At 40.4% G+C, this 17,626-nt stretch overlaps 1 protein-coding gene across 5 annotated transcripts in view; it reads right to left on the bottom strand.

Moving 5' to 3' along the window:
* The window catches only part of LOC121890557 (protein PHTF2-like), a 52,445-nt gene extending 34,982 nt beyond the window's left edge, over positions 1-17,463 (bottom strand). For 3 of the 5 annotated variants that reach the window (XM_042402962.1, XM_042402964.1, XM_042402963.1), the window contains exons 1-2: positions 17,245-17,456; positions 7,750-7,809 (exon numbers count right to left, since the gene is read on the bottom strand). The gene's annotated coding sequence lies outside the window, so the exon portion shown is untranslated. Of the gene's footprint in view, positions 1-7,749; positions 7,810-17,244 lie in introns of all 5 variants that reach the window. The other 2 variants (XM_042402966.1, XM_042402965.1) reach the window with 2 other exon arrangements.
* Between the last annotated feature and the right edge of the window lie 163 nt (positions 17,464-17,626).

Here is a 17,626-nt window from a genome sequence, read left to right as displayed (position 1 = left end):
AGGGACCGGGGCAGTCATGGTCTCAGCAGTGGTGTCATAAATACTTGTGATTTTCCACTTCCAAGATGAACCTCTCCTCGTCCATGGTGACAAATATCCTCTGACCGCTTGACTGCTGGCCTGGTGCCACCGGTTATGACGTAATGTTGATGTAGTGATGTGACAAACGAATGAAAACTGACCTGATGCTCTGTGCCGTTCCTGTGTCTGACTTCCTGCCTGGCTCATCTGCTCTGTGCAGCTTGACGCGGCTTCCGTGAAAAAAAATGGACTAGGCCCGTATGTATAGTGGAGCTCAGAGCTGCTTCTGGGACACTTCTGAAACGTGTCTGGTGGGATCACAAGCGTTGACTAAAGTGGCCGCAATCAGATCTGGCGGCCGTGTCGCAGCTGGAACGTGACGCAGCCGCGCCCGGTGGAATCGAGCCGTAACAGAGACTTAATGAACGTTTGGCTCTGTGATGAGAGGAAAAAGGATATTGACCTTGGCTTTCTAACCTACCACAGGAGGAAAGCAGGATCACTCCAAATCATTTAGTCTATAAGATGCAAGAACCAGAGCCAAATATGACGTCTTTAAAGTCCAAAACTCAGAACGTACAGAGTTTATTTGGGGAGCTAGAAGCAGACACTGATTAATTTCACTAATCGATTAACCCTTTTTCACCCATCCTGCTTTTGGGGCTGGTCTGGCTGAATTATAACAAATTCATTATTTTTGATCCTTAGACTCCTGCAATGTGTCTTGGATGTAATATAATATAAGATAATAATATAATATATCTTCATGGTTTCAGCTGTATGTAGTGCATTGAACCTGGATTATTTTATAATAGGGTGTCTTTTTTTTAAGTGACCACTACAGCTAAAATGATCAGCTGATTAATTGATAGACAATTGGAAACTATTTTGATAATGATACATTTTTAAAAAATGTTTCTTTTTCATAAATGAATTCTTTGGGTTTTGAACTGCTGGCTGGACAAAACAAGACATTTAGACACCACTGTGCTCTGAGTGCTTTTAATGTGTATTTTTGACATTTTATAGAGAGATTAATCGACTAGTTGCAGCCCTAATGGCTACTATAAGGAAGTGAAAAGATCTGTGTCTAAACTATCGATAAATATTTTACATCTCGCTAGTGATAGCAGGCTGTGAAAGTCAAAAATAGTGCTAGCTTCCTGTGGGCAGAACAGCAAGTGGTGCAAAGTTAATCAGCTAATCCTTGCAGCGCTACTTTGTTTCTATTTCTCTTTACAGGACACGTTTATGTGAATAAGCGTGACCTATTTGTCTGCAAATAGCATAGGATGTCCGTCATTTGATGTAAAATTAAGATTTTATGAGCTCAAATTACTGTTAAGTCTGCAATAAAAATGTCTCATTGTCCAGTTAGTGTGGTGCAACAGCTTGTAACAACTAGACACACACTCCTGCTGTGACAAAATGACAAACTGTCAAATTGTGCAACCGCTAAACAACAATCTTAAGCATAACCAGAGAGACTAAAAACAGACTTTTATCCAGACAGAGAATCCTGAAGGAACAACACCCCATCATTAGTGGAGTTGGACTACAAACAGCAGTGTTTTCTGTTTTTAACTCTCACACACTGTGAGCCAGACTCTCTGACAGCTTTAAGACCTCAAATCCTCCCCGTTCAGAGACAGAGATAATATCCTCCCCTTTCAAAGCCTCAAAATCCCCTCATTATACCTCAGTGTGATGAGATTCTGATTCACCCATATTATCACACAAACACACACACATACCATTGCCTCACACGGCTTTATACAAAGGATTAGTTGTGAACTGCAGGGTTATTATTTATGCTGGAAAACATAGCAATAAGAAATAGGCTGGGAGTTCTTTCCAAACAGACTTTTTCCAAAACCACACACTCAGTGTTCCCAAAATACACTGTGGTTTACTAAAGGGTACTTAGGGAACGGAGCCCAGACGACACACACACACACACACACACACACACACACACACACACACACACACACACACACACACACACACACACACACACACACACACACACACACACACATTATATTCTGATCACAAGCTGCAGAATTTACAGACATTAAAAAGAAAACAAAGTCATCTTGCTCCCTTTTATTCATCTTTCTTAATTTTTCAAATAGCGACTTGGTGTAACGGCAAACTTGTGTCTGCAAGGAAGCTTCGTTTACAAATGCACTCCATTACAAGGCTCTCAAAGAATTTAACATTGACAACAACCAAACGCACACACCCACACGCATAGATATACACACTGGGTCTGCAGCCCTCAGGGCGTGCCAAGTCTGTCTGACCAGTGGTCTATCTCGACTGACCCATTTACAGAGAGAGGGCGGTCAAGGAAGACAGCATGTATTATGCAGGCCACAGTGTATATGAAGGCTCTTTTTGTGTCTATGACTGTGTGTGTGTGTGTGTGTGTGTGTGTATATGTGTATGTATGCACATGTGATCACCACAAGGCTTCGTGCTGCCTGCATCGAGGGTAAAAGATAATTTAAAAAAAGAGAGCGAGAGAAGAGAGATACACTTAGAGGAAACCACACTGTTAGACCATCTAAGGAGTTTTTTTTCCGTCAAAGTCAAGACCTCAAATGTTTCTGAATAATGCAAAAACAAATGGACTATTTTTTATTATAGAAACCATATGTGGTTTCTGTTTTTGTCTTGCAAACATAACACACATAAAGAGGATATATGCACATTTCCAGGTCTATAGTTATATTCTGGGGCTGTACTCTTATATCTTTGCTTGATTTACAGTTTTAAAAACTCCTTATTCATCTTAACTGGCCCTTTATGCAGCCCCTCAGTTCAGCCTCTGTCTGAAACAGGCTGTTTTAACTCCTGTCTCTTTAAGACCCCCCTCCTGATGAGCCCACTCTGCTCTGATTGGTTAGCTTTTGGAAGCTGCGTAAACAAACAGTAGTAGTCAGATTTCACTGTTTTTCTGGTTCTTTACTCAAGATGTCAATTTCTCAAATACATCCGTACACGTTCAAGTCTGAATCCGATCTGAAATATGCGAGCGGAGAGAGACCATAGAGCAGACGGCTGTTTGAGGGCGTGTGCAAACGATGGGGAAGTAGAGGTAACTTAACAAACATGGCAGACTGAAGCCCTGACTTTTGACTTGCAGGGAGCGTTTTTACATACGTTCACCACAAGTTTTGGAACTTTGACCAGGTTTAACATCCAACATTTTAACAATATATAAATGACAGAAAATTCACAAAAACCATGATATGTCCCCTTTAATATACAACTCCCATAGGTATGTACAAGAGTAGAGCTGCAATGATTAGTCAATTAATCGATTAGTCAAGCAACAGAAAATTAATTGGCAACTATTTTGATAATTGAGTAATCATTTTGTGTCATTTTTTAAGAAAAAATGCTAAGGTTTCACCTTCTTAAATGTGAACAAATTCTGTTTTCTTTAGTCCTTTATGATAGTAAACTGTTGGAACATTTTTAGTTTACATCTTGGGTTGTGGGACACAGCGGTCAACATTTTTCACCTTTCTCTGACATTTTAAAGAACAAATAACTCCTTGATTAATTGAAAAAATAATCAACAGATGAATCCATAATGAAAATAATCATTAGTTGCAGCCCTACATTAAGTGGATGGTGATCATGGATGTGTTTTTGTGCTCAGTAGTGCTGGGTATCAAACTGCAGTATTTTTTTTGGTACTGATCAGTTTGTGTCTGCAGCACAGATTGACTGATCGAAGACAGTCAAGCACAGAAAGTTTCCTCATATTGGTGGTCTTGTTTACTTATTTCCAAATCTAAATCTTCAAAGGCAAAGTTCTGTAGAAAAACATGTTTATGTTCCTCAAAGTCAGGCATCAGTATCAAACTCGGGCATCATGCACTTAGTGGTATCAATGTAAGATAATACCCATCCCCTGTGCTCAATGTTTTTCTGTTTTAAAATAGAGGAAAACGTTATTTTAGTACAGTGCTGATAGCTTATCGGAATCTGTGACAACAACAACAACAATAATTGCATCAAAACAAACACTTATCTAGATCCTTCTGTTTGCATTTATATGATTTGATAAGCTACTATTTTTAGTGATTCAGCACTACATGAGCTGCTTGTCCTCTGTTTGACTTTTAGCGCCACTTCTTTTAGGTCAAATTCATCTCTGAAATCCCAATGAGGAGACCAGCAACCCGGCACAAAAACGCAGATAAACACACACGCCAAATACGAATGTTAAGCGCGGGCGTGGTGTGTGTTTGCTGGATGGAAACTGTGTGTAATGTGGAAGTTGGTGTGCGTGTGTGTGATGGGCAGGATTCTTTGAGAATGGTTCTCTATTTTATATAATTATAAAATCTGCAACCCTCTGACTTTTTAAATCTGACACCTTACAGCTAATGAACGTCTTATTGAATCTTTTATTTTTCTTTTTTATTAGCAAAAAGACAAGGGCAAAGATCAGACAGCAAATATGTAAACTGACCAGCAAAGCCTGTTATAAGTTCTGTAAACATTTTAGTAACTTTTTAGAGGGCTTTCCATAAAGTATGCAGCTTAAAATAGTTGCAAGCTAAATCTAAACAGAATCAGTAAGTGGATTCAATATTAGATTCTGACTTCATTAATTGTTATCAAACCACAAGCCTACTGATGATTTTGTTTCTCTATTTTGTAAATAAAAAGGTTCCTGCTTTTCCCGTTTCTACCTTAAAAGTACAACGCTGTGTCTGTGAAGGTTTCTTAAGTTCAGCAGAGCAGAGGAGAAACACATTAAGGCCAGCCAGTACAGCATGCGTTTCCTCAACCTTGTGATGTGTAACTGTATACGCTGCCTTCATCCCACCGGTCGCCGCAGCAACATCACAGGTTTTACAAGCTGGATAAACTCTGAAATGAGTTATGTTAGGTTTTAAATTTAGTGGGAGGAAGGTTCATGTGACGGGGCTTCATTTATCTTCCATATGGAAGCCGGGAAAGCTTGAGCTGTGAAAACGGCTCACTAATATAAGACGCTTTTTCATTAAATTCGCTTCGAGAAAACAAATTTGCTTGTAAAAATTGCATTGTTACGTGAAAACCATGCTGCTTATTTTGGCCTGAGAGAGGCAGAGAGCCATGGTAAAAAGGAAACTGAGCATGAAGCAATACTGATAACAACTCCACAAGATGCGATGCTTATCAGAGTTGACACAAAGCAGGTTTTTAGAGAGACAAATTAGTCGTATAGAGTATAGTCCTACTTTTTAGACATGCGTCAGAAAAGGATAGAAAATGTCAGATTTCAGTGATTTTGCCTCAAATACAGAGGCTGAGATGTCTGATGAAAACATGAACACAAGAGGAGACCTCCTTCATGAGTCCGTTAACTCGTGATATGTAACTCTAGCTGCTCCTTCTCTCTCTGGGTGCTCTATATTTCATGATGGGCGCAGGTTACATGTCCGTGCTGGTGCGAGGGAGGGGGCACGTGTGTGTGTGCGTGTGTGTTTGCATGCCTATAGGAAATATGACGCTGCTCAATCAACGATGACGGGTTGAAGTGTGTGTGTGTGTTGGGGGGAGGGGGGAGTCTGTATGTGAAACACAAGAGGGGCGGGCTGGGGAGATCATGCTTTCCATCATGTAGGGTGATTCCCTGACAATCTCAAGTAACACTAAACAACTCTACACTTGACCTATACGGGGCTTGATATATAGAAGAGCACACACACACAAACACACACACACACACACACGCTAGAAATAAGGCCAGTCACAGTGTCCCAATAAGCCAGCCTGGGCATTATTATTACTTTAACAGAGCTGGCTGTTTCCACTGTTATGGATGTGTTATGTGTGTTAGAGCTAGTGGTTCCCAAGTGGTTTAGCCTCAGGGTCCAAATTTTTCCTTAGACATCAGGTCACGCTCCACAAACAGACTGATTTAACACACCTCTGGTTTGTTTCACTCCATCTATTTCACAAATAAAAACTAATTACAAAAGTGGGGCTTTAGAATCTAATGAAATAGGAAGCATTGCAGCAAAAGAGTGCAATTATGGCTTAAAAGGCAATATTTCTTTCAAGCTTGAGGTTGATTAACAATTTTATTTGATTTCTGTTTGCCTGAAAAATGCAGGATTGAAACATTATTTCAGACAGTTGTGCAAGAATATTAAAAACACCTGCACCACCTGCAAGGCTGTCATCATTACACATTAAATGCAGGTTATCCCACGCAGCTATTGACTGTCAGAACCAGATGCTTCAAATAAATAGATCACATCCAGTTTGATAATCATTTTCAGCACAGACAGAGCAGAAAAGGTCCGCTCACTAATTGATCTGCTGCTGTTTGTGTTTCGTTACGGGATGTCGGCCTGCTATCTGCAGACTGCTAGCTAGCGCTGCCAGCACTTCAACTCCGGTAACCAGAGATGATGCCTTGTCAACTAACTACAAATCGAGAGCGCAGATCAGTGTGCAGTGTCATCTTCGTTCTGTCCTTCTCATAGATTAGATGAGTTAAATTCACTACGAGATAGCCAGAGACAGCTAGCCACCTGGAGACAGTCCCGTAATCAGCATCAGGTGAACGTGTAGCGTTACAAACACGTCGCTCGCGGGACTCCTGGGAGTTTATCATGATTCAAAACAGCTAATGTAGCCAGCTACAATCTAAGTTACTTTTTGACTAAAATAACCTTTGTGCATCTTGTAACAACTCGATTTCACGATTTACACATTTTACATATCATGTAAAAACAAAATTAAAATTAATCAAATTAATAAGAGATATCGTCCAGCCCTACATGCTACACAATGGCAGTTACAACTAGCTGAGGCTTGTTCAGGCTACTACAGCTGTTTTTACAACAGGACATGTAAATAAGCCTGATTAAAAGAACATGGCAACACAACAGCTGCAGTGCTGAAACTGACAAAGAAGAAGGAAAGTTGTTTTCAAGCTCAACAGATACTTTACCCACAAAATTCAGAATTACCCACTTGTGGACTGTGGGACGCCAGTTGGGAACCACTGTCTTAGAGAATATTGATATACATTAATCATGCCAAATAATTGTCAATAATGATTGATGTTGTTTACTTTAAAAGTGTGTGGGATTTGTCAAATTTGTACATTCAGTAAGACACACAAATGGATAGAACAGAACAGGGAAGAATTCTTGATAAAATTATAGACAGTTATGATTTATGTTGACATGGAGAGTGTTTGTTGGAAAGGAAACCAGTAACCGCAGACGAACTAAAAGAACTGAGTCACACAAACACACACGCACACAGGCCGCTACTGCTGCTGACTATAGACGGACCTAACGTCACAGTCTGCAACACACACACACACACACTCTATAAAAAGACCTGCGTTTTCCTCTCATACTCTCCTCAGAGGGGAAGTATGGCCTTTTTCACATTCCCTTATTTTTCCATCAGTCTTTCTCTCTCAGACAGAGTGAACAGTACTCATGAACTGTTGCTGTCTGAGCAGGGTCTCTGTGTGTGTGTGTGTGTGACACCGTCACAGCAACAGAACAAGGGGCGTTGAAGCATGGAGCACACAAACAAAACAGCCTATGTGGAGTTTGGGGAGGGCTGCTAACTAGTAAACACAATGAATTCACTCTCTCCCACACACACACACAGACAGACACACACACACACACACACACACACACACACACACACACACACACACACACACAGGACTGGACTCACCTCTGGTCAGGCTGCGTAGCTGACTGGTGCTTGATCCTCACAGCCAAATTAGGACAGGAGCTGGACATTTGGAAAGCAAAAGAGAGAGAGAGAGACAGAAGGTCAAGACAGTCTTGCTTGGGATGATCACATTAGAGATTCAAAGCAACAACAGCAGCCTGTCTATGTGTGTGTCTGTGTGTTTATGCGTGAGTGTTTGTGCTCGTCAGGCCCTCTTATACCGGTGAAGCCAGTTATTCAGGAAATAGAGGCTTCCTTTGGTCACTCAGACTCATAATTTACAACTTTCTGTGTAAAAATAGGTAACCAGGCTTTGGCTGATGTCCACGTAATGAGCCTTAAAAAGCAGCTTGTGTCTCTGATAAGATTCAAACACACACACACACACACCCTCTCTCTCTAGGCACAGAATGAACTCTGAGAAACAATATGAATAACATCAGGCAGCAATAGTGAATGATCTAGCTCTTGGGGAAAGTCAGGATACTGACCACCATTATCACTATCATTATCTCCTCTTTTATCATCATCATCATCATCCCCAGCATGTCATGTTTACCACCATCAATTATCCTTCAGAATGACAGATTAACATGCCAGGTAACCCTGTAACTCATGCAAGTTAAAAGTCACACACTGTATGTCTCCCGAAGGCGTTCCTCGGGGCAAATAGTTCAGCGTAGCTTTGCAGTAGGCCGATCGCACGACGGCTGTCCTTTTCTTCACAGTCTGACAAACCTACATCGTATCAAAGTGACAGCAGCAGCCAAAACACATTAGCTGAGTTTAAGGCTGACTAGTACCACTACCTCAGAGATTCATGCAGTGACCTCCTTAAAGTCTTGTGAAAGGAAGAAGGCGAATGCTGCTCGACAAAATGCAACCACAAGTGCGATTTTCAGAAGTGAGTCTGTAGAGATTTTCTGGCTGTTTCCAGTGAATCCAACATCTATTTGAGAAAAAGGAACAGTGACGGAGATGTCAGGGGATCACTAAAGTTATTACAATTCATCCTGAGGGGGACATAAAAGTGTGTTCCAAATTTCATTACAATCCATCTCGCAGTTGAGAAATTTCACTCAAGACCAAAAAAAACTCAAGAGTCCCCGAAGTCATTCGAATAGATTATCTGCAAACCATTAAAGTCTGTACTTAACTATGTGCCAATACGTCAAGTAAATACTGAGATATTTCACGCATTTTGGTGTATATACTGCGTTTGTTTGTCCTGTTAGCTTTTGGTGCACCTTTTAGGTGGAACAAATGATCATTTTAATTAGCACATGAGTCCGATGACCTCACTAATTGCTAACATAGCTCCGCCCACCTTCAGCCTGAGCAGAAGTCTAATTAAAAAATAACTAAAAACACCTGTGAGAGTGTTCTCAGATTTAACAAAGACGACAATATGATAGTATTGGTCCACTCTTATACTTAAAAAAAGAAGCCGGTATTTCTAACTGCTGATATTTTGTGTAATTGGTCTTTTTTGTTAATTGTATTTGGTGGGAATATCTAAAAGCTGACTTGTTTTTTGCATCTGTATCTGCAGTAAAACTACAAAAATGTGTATGATAGGCTTTTTTCACAGCAGACATTTTAACTTGTGATAGTAGCAAAAGCACAGGTGTTATTAATAACATTAACATTATACTCAAGTGTCCCAGTAGGCCATGACAGTGATCCAGCATGCACAATTATTATTAATTTTATTATTTACACCTGTGCTTTTCCTCCTGTGACGTGTCAAAAAATGCCTGATATCAGTAGGATAATACAGACTATTGCTATTTGCTTTGGCTTCAACAATAACAATAACAATAATAATAATAATGATAATAATCAGACATAATTAAAGTGAACAGCGACATGTTATAGACAACACAACCTGTCATTGTACTGCAGTGCAGCTCAACTCGTAACGTGGCATTTGTCTAGCGACTGCGACACCGCTTGACCTTTCCCCGCGACCTTTTTGCCTGCGCTCGACACTCAAATTGCCACATTTCCATGAATTAAATCACTGCCCGTTCTGCGGCTGTAACACAAGATGACAGTCTAGTGTGTGATGTAACGACATTGCAGCAGATGATGTAACCGGCTCTGCGGGCAGATTCAAGCTGCACAAAACACTGAGCGTCGTCTGAGAGCTCCTCAAAGAGACAGACAGAGAGAGAAAATAATACAAAGGAACACGCTGGTCAGACAAAGACAGCAGTCTGGATCTGTGGATGCTACACGCTTATACTGAGATGCTCGGTCAACCACCGCATGCATGTGTATGCAAATCCAAACACACACACACACACCGCAGACTGACCTCGGCATTCTGGACGTAAAAACACTCATGAGCCTTTTTTCACAGAATTACTGTGCAGCTATGTGGACTGACAAGTACTACTAGCCTAACTGATAGTCAATGAATCACTGTCCATCTCAAAGGCATACGCATACACACACGCACACACACACACACACACACACACACACTGTGCAGCTCTCGCTACAGTGTGTGTTTCCTGGGAATCTCAGGTCTGCCAGCTGGGTGTAACACAACGCCAGTCTTATCAACATTCAACACACACGACACGGCAACAGTGATTTCATCTCTCATCTCCAATCTGTCAACAAGTAACAAACACTCTCACCACCTTTTTTGCAAACATTTGCAAAGTGCTCTTGCAACCACAGCTTCCTACTCAACAACTGCATTAAATGCCTTGCTCAAAGGCACTTCATGGCACCTTATAACAGACTCAAAACCATCTGTAATCTCACTGACAATCTTTTTCTGATGTATCTGGGTTAAACTGTAATGTCTTGCAGACTTGGTGAACCATTTTAAATCAATGATTTCTGTATGTTCCACGCCCGTTACATAAGCGTGACACTTGTTATAAGTTTCTCCAAATAAAAGGCATCACCAAGTTGCCTGAGATATAAAAATATGTAGGTAAAACTGCTTAAATTAAATTACAGGTTTGCTTCATCATAATGTAACAGTAGTATTTCTAATTTTTTGAAAATACTTCTTTAAATATAATATTAAAAGACATAAAACCAGCAGGAATTTATGCATATATATACATTCACATTGCACAGTGCTACTGTATAAGTACCTGTTGGCTGCAAGTGAAATTAATATGTTAAACTCTTGGCTACAGTCCAGAAATAGTCAAGTCAGTTACACATTTCTGCTGATGTCACTGTTTTATAACAGGATTTAAAGGCTAAAGACGTATTCAGGTTTACAAGGAATCTAAGAAATCTGTATGTGAGAACTAAAGGTAGATGTTAAGCTTCAAAGTGTTATTTGACTGACCTGACTGTGTGTCAGCTTTATGGATTTATACAAAGCTTTGCCAGTGCACTGACGGAGGTTAATTTACGGGTTGAATTATGATTGCAGTGGAAAATCTGGGTGAGTGATGACAGTGTTAGTCAGACATTGGAACAGACAGGCTGGCTGGATGGTAAACCATGTTGGATAATCAGATGGCCTGCCAAACTGAGAGCCTGAGCGCCTGCTGATGCTTGCAACAGTTTCCCCTCGCTGACACGAGATAGGTAGAGAAAACCAACACTGCCATTTTCATTTCTTTTAAAGCAAGAATGCCAAGTCTAAGACAGAGAGAAAAAAAAAATTCAACGCTTCCAGCCTCTAACATGTTCAGATATGCTGCTTTTCTATGATAATAAACTGAATATGTTTGGATTTTGGAGTGAAGGTTCAATATAGGGCTTCAACTAACATTTATTTTTATTATCAATTAATCTGTTGATTATTTTCTTGATTAATCGATTAGTTGTTTGGTCTATAAAATGTCAGAAAATGGTGAAAAACTCCATCACTGTTTCCCAAAGGCCAAGATGACGTCCTCAAATGTCTTCTTTGGTCCCCCCGAACAGTCCACAACCCAAAGATATTCAGTTTACAGTCATGTTTGAGAAGCTGCAATCAGAGCATTTGGACATTTTTTAGAGAAGAATGACTACAAACGATTAATCGATTATCAAAGTAGTTGGTAATTTAATAACTGGCAACTAATCGATTAATCGTTGCATCTCTAGTTGGATAAAACAAGCAATTTGAAGACGTCAGTTTGCGTTCTAGGGAAATTGTGATGGACATTTTCCAAACGATTAACTGAAGAACTAAATAACTTAGAAAATGATCCCTCAGCAGATTCACCAATGAGGCATCGTTTCCACTAGGACTGTTTAGTAAAGGTGGTACGCCACCCAGATCCTGATGCAGGTCTGTGGGAAGACAAGCAATCCAATCTTCTAACCAAACAATGTTTTCTATCGTTTATGGATTGCCACTTTAACAATTTAACAACAGGAAACCCAGGAGATTGTTTAACCAAGGTGGTAAGCCACCTAGATCCGGATGCAGGTCTTGATCAATTTTGTTAGAAGTAGGGATGCAAAGACGAACTGATTTGACAATTAACTGCACTTTAAAACGTCACGGTTTTGTAACCATAAAGACTCAGCTACACCGAGTGTTTCTGTTCTCACTCTCAAAAGAAAAATGACATTATGGTTGTTATTTTTCTATGAGCAACAGTTGTACTGTGAGAAAAATTAAACAAAACTAGACAGTTGTATTAAAAAGTATATATAGGCGCAACCTATGCAGGCAGAACCAAAACAAACCTGGTGCACCAGCTTAAAATGCTGTGCTGCAACAAGTCCAGGTAGGGTGGGGTCAGCTAAAACGGGCCATCAAATAAAATGGGCCAGATAAGGTCGGCGCATCATAGCCCTTTAAAATTTTACAGCCACACACACAATAACTGATATTGCATTGTTGCTACAACATTAGTTGACAGGTAACATTAGTTTTGATTGGTCTGAGGTTGCTAAGGTGGGCGTGGCAGAGTGTTACACAAAGTATGTCAGAGAATTCATATGGTAAGTGAGCATGACATAGCAAATATTACTCATGTGATAAAGCATAAAGTAAGTAAGCATACCAACAAAGCAAATAGTAACTTTGATTTTTGTGAGAGAAGTCATTTTAAGTACTGGCCCATTTAGCTTGACCAGCTAGCTAAAATGGGCCACGCACACACACACTCTTACACAGAAATTGAGGGCGCAAAAATTGTTCACAGAATCTTAATCTTTTATAAAATGATAAGTTACAGACAGCAGGAGGACAGGCAGAGAAGGGAAAAAGAGAGAGAAGAAGAGAGAAGAGAAAAAGACAGGAAAAGGAAGGAAAATGTCAGTATAACCAGTGGAGAAACAATAGAATGACGGGTGCCATTAATACAAGTACCAGGAGACAGTTGAGACACCAAATGTTCGCTTTGTAGCAGGGGCTTCCAGAGACCACTTTGCAAAGGCGCATTAGCGGAGAAGTTGCTGGCTCTGTCTATACATCTGGGAGGAAGAAATACCTGCCAGAGGAATCCAAGAAAGAACTGCCAGGTCTTATTAAGCTCCTCTCCAAAAGAGGTTTCCCCCTTACCAAAAGAGACATCCAGGGAATTGCATTTAATTATGCAAAGGCCAATAATATCAAAGGCTTCTCTGAAGTAAAAGGCCCTGCTGGGTATTACTGGTTTCAAAATGTTTTGAAAGGGAGTCCAGACCTCAGCATTAAGAAACCAGAGGCTCTTTCAGCAGCAGGAGCAGCAGGGCTGAACCCTGAGGTGGTAGGAAAGTGGTTTCAACAGTATGAAGACCTGCTGGAGGAACTTGAAATCAAAGATGTTCCATCACATCTTTGGAATTGCAATGAGTCTGGCCTGCAAGACCAGTTTCGCTCCACATGTGTGATTGTGGAGGCGGGTAAGGAGAGACCACGACAGTCCTTGCAGCCTTCAACGCAGCGGGAACATTTAGTTGCACAATGGTCGTCTTTAAAAGGCAAGCGACTAATGAGTAAGTGGTTTTATGGTTGCCCAGAACATGTTACCGTTCTCTGACAACGGCTGGATAAACAGTGACCTGTTCCCGGAGTGAGGTCAGATATTTACAGAGCAGCTGCAAACGGATGACCCAACGCCCAATGTCCTCCTGTTGGATGGCCACAGTAACCACGTCTACAATTTGGACTTCATACAGCTGATGAAAGCCAAAAAATGTGCATGTGATGACCTTTCCATCTCACACCACACATGCACTCCAGCCTGCTGACAAAGCACTTTTCAAACATTTGAAACACAACTGGTATGAAGAGGAGTCGAAGTGGACAGAGGAAGAAGGAGGATGGCAGGACAGACGCTCCGTAAAACGCTCTGTTTCATCAGGCCTGGAAGAAGACCGCGACAGTTGAAAATACCCAGGCTGGATTCAGGGGCACAGAGATGTCCCCTGTTAACAAGAACATCATCCCTGATGAAATGTACGCACCGAGCATGACGACAGAGAGGGCCGCGCTCCCCACAGAGACTGAGCTGTGGAGGATACAGCAATCTTGACTTTCAGTGAGGATGTGGTGGTCTCTGAAGAAGTGCTGATCATCACATCTCAGGAGGATATGGAGTCGTCCTTATTCCATGACTTCACTCCTGAGCAAGACTCCTCAAACCATCAGGAGGATGAATATCCTCTATTGAGGTCAGCACAAGACCAGTCATCTCAGTGACCTAATACCAATTCCAAAACAGGAAAGAACAAGGCCCAAGCCCCCCCCCCACCTACCATTTAACAAGCATAGACCACATTGATTACATTACTAACAAAAAGAACGAAAAACGACCAAAAGGAAAAGAGCAAAAAGAAAAAAGAGCACAAAACGAGAGCAGCAACAGAAAGTAATAGAGTATATGGTGACGTGAGTGACCTAAAGGCCACAGAGGACTGGGTGTGCTGTTGTCAGTGCATCTCATGGTACTGCGAGAGCTGTGGAGAAGATAATGGCATCTGTGATGATGATGATGGTTACATCTGCAAAGACTGTGTTTGAAGAGAACGCAGGACAAGACCGAACAAGACCTGACTAGATGAGATGTTAAGACCTGGTTACAGGAAATGTTCATGCTTTTTGGTGTTTTGGGGTTTTTAACAAGATGTCTGATAAATGTTTGATACGAGCATACACCTACACACACACACAGCTACACGCAGTCCAACAAAGGCACTGTTAAAATTAAAATGATTTAAGCTGAAATTACTGTGTTGTTCTCTCTTTATATTCACACGTTTTACCTGAACACTGTGTTGTAGCTCGAAAGGGAACCTGCTGATACTCTAACTCTCATTATTCCAAAACAATTATACTTTTTCACATTTTTAAACAAATAAATATTTAAGAGATCCATGCCAATTTACAAAAAATATCATTAGATCTCATGCATAGCTCATTTGATGGTCTCCTTTCATGTGTGTTTGAGGGGGGCTACGTTGGCTAAGGAGACAACACATGTTGACAATGGCTGAGGGACCCAACATTGAAGCGTTGTATCCAGTGGTCAGTGAGAGTATCATGGATAAATATAGAATTGCCAGGGGGGCGTTCACGAAGAAGGATCTCCAATTTGTAAAACTTGCCAAAGAAAAGTCGCTTCTAAAGGATCCAACACCTCAAACATTATGCAACATCTTTGAGATCACCCTCCAGCGATACACGCTCAAGGGAAGGTAATACATTTAGTAATAATTATGTTAAAAATCATTACTTTAGTGGAAAGTTACTTAATGACACATTGTGCTGGTAGAGAATTAAATATAAAAGTGTCACTTATAGTCAACAAAGTAGTGGTGAGTTAAGAGTTGGGCTTTCAGTGCAGCAGCCAACGGCAACAAAGCAGGAAAAACTGCATGTATTCTCCTCAAGGGCTTCAGTGTGACCACATCCTGTTGCTTCGTCCCATCTGTGTTGAGCAAACACTGGTCAGGTAGGTAAATATCCCAGATGTAAAAGACTAACTTAACGTAGGATCTTGTAGACTTCCAGTATTCTACTTTGGGATACCATGGGATCTAATTAATTGCATTTGGGTGATTAATAACACCTGCATTTTTACTAAAACTGCAAAAAAAAACCCAAAAAACAATAATAGATAGAATTTTCACAGGCCACATGTAAAATTAGATTAAGTATTAAAATAGATTACTAAAAATGAATTTAAAAAAGGCACAGATGACAGTTGATGATAAAAACAGTTGAGTTTATTACCTTCATTAGTAATATTTTCCCCTTGGGGATCAATTAAGTTCATCTTAATCTTACATTAATATTAATTATTAAAAATACTTTATTTTAAATATTATGAAATCAACTAAAGTAATTACAACAATGTCCAATCGAAGTTAATCTTACGTGGATTATTTTCATTTTTCTTATTCACTTTTAGCCTAAGACGACCTCTTGTACTGCTGCAGAATCCTTGGTGAAGTGTGTGTCTTATGCTTCCTCTTCAAAACAGAACAAGTTCATGTTATTTTATCCATCCATAGTATTATGAAATAAATTAGTGTACAATAATTGTAAAATCATTTTTTTCTCAGACTATAATGGTACCATCAAAATCTATAATTGCTGCATCCCTAGTTAGAAGTAGGACTGCAACTAATGATTATTTTCATCTGTCGTCATTATTTTCTCGATTAATCGATTAGTTGTTTGATCTATAAAATGTCAGAAAATGGTGAAAATTGACTATAACGGTTTCCCACTGTTGCCCAAAATGCAAACTACAATGTCTTGTTTTGTCCAAACTCAAAAATACTCCATTTCCTGCCACAGAGGACTAAATAAACCAGAAAACATTCACATTTAAGAAGCTGGAACCTGAAAATGTTGGCATATTTTCTTTAAAAAAAATGATTCATCGATTATCAAAATATTTGGTTTAATCGATTTATCGACTAATGGTTGCAGCTCTAGTTAGAAGCCTGAATAAAAGTCACATTCATACACATGACACTGCTGTGTGAAACTGCAGGTCTGCCCGTTACCACTTAAGATTAATGTTTTATTTGACATAAGTGTATTAATTTCATTTCCCCTTCACATACACACACACACTATACAACACTGCGGGAAACCCTGTAATGGAAATAATAGTTAGTTGCAGCCTCCGGTAGTATTTAAGTGGAAGGATTAAAGTGAGTAGAGCCAATTAAAGTAACGTAAAACATGCTACAATATAATGTTTTAAAGTCGAAGTGAGTCAGGGATGTTACAGTCGTGAAGTGTACAACTGCAAAATCGAGCTATTGTGTGTATTTTCACTACTAAAGTGGACACAAGCTGTGCAGCGCTATAAGTGAGTTTTAAAGGCAGCTAATCTTGCAGCTAGCCTCCATGTAGATGCAGTCACAGTGTTTTCAGACACTGCTCACGGTTCAGTTCACACAGCCAGTCGTCCTCCTCCACCTCCTCCTCCTCTTTCTTCCTCCTCTGCTGCTGGCTCATGTCTTGCTAACGTTACCTAGTTAGCTGAGCTCCCCGGCAGGCACAAAGAGCCCACACGGCTGTCCCTTCTCAAACACCGCTGTCCAAACATATCATGCAAAGCTGCTCAATCTTACCTCGCTGACTCCCGAGTCCAACTCTCCACACACAGAAACAGTGCTTTCTAGACGTGGTTTAAACTACACGGGTGCTAGTGGAGCTTGTCCATTGTCTGGTGAGAGATGCTCAGCGTCTGCTGCTCGCCGCTGTTTGGAGCATTTAGCTTCTCGCTTTCAGCCTCTCACTGTAAAAAATACTACTTCAGTTCATGCCCGTAAACGACAGTATAAACGCGCCATTACATTTTTAGCCAAAATGTCACCAACGGTTATTAACGGTAAATACAAGAAAAGTAGAGCGGGTTCACATATCAATAAGGAAGTTAAATGAAAAAAGAAAAAAAAAACTTTCCTTTTTTCAGGTAGAGCCGCTGTGAATCATATATAAACACAGCCAGCA

Source organism: Thunnus maccoyii, chromosome 23, assembly GCF_910596095.1.
Source record: "Thunnus maccoyii chromosome 23, fThuMac1.1, whole genome shotgun sequence".
Taxonomy (NCBI): Eukaryota; Metazoa; Chordata; class Actinopteri; order Scombriformes; family Scombridae; genus Thunnus; species Thunnus maccoyii.
This window is presented reverse-complemented; position numbering and strand designations above follow the sequence as displayed.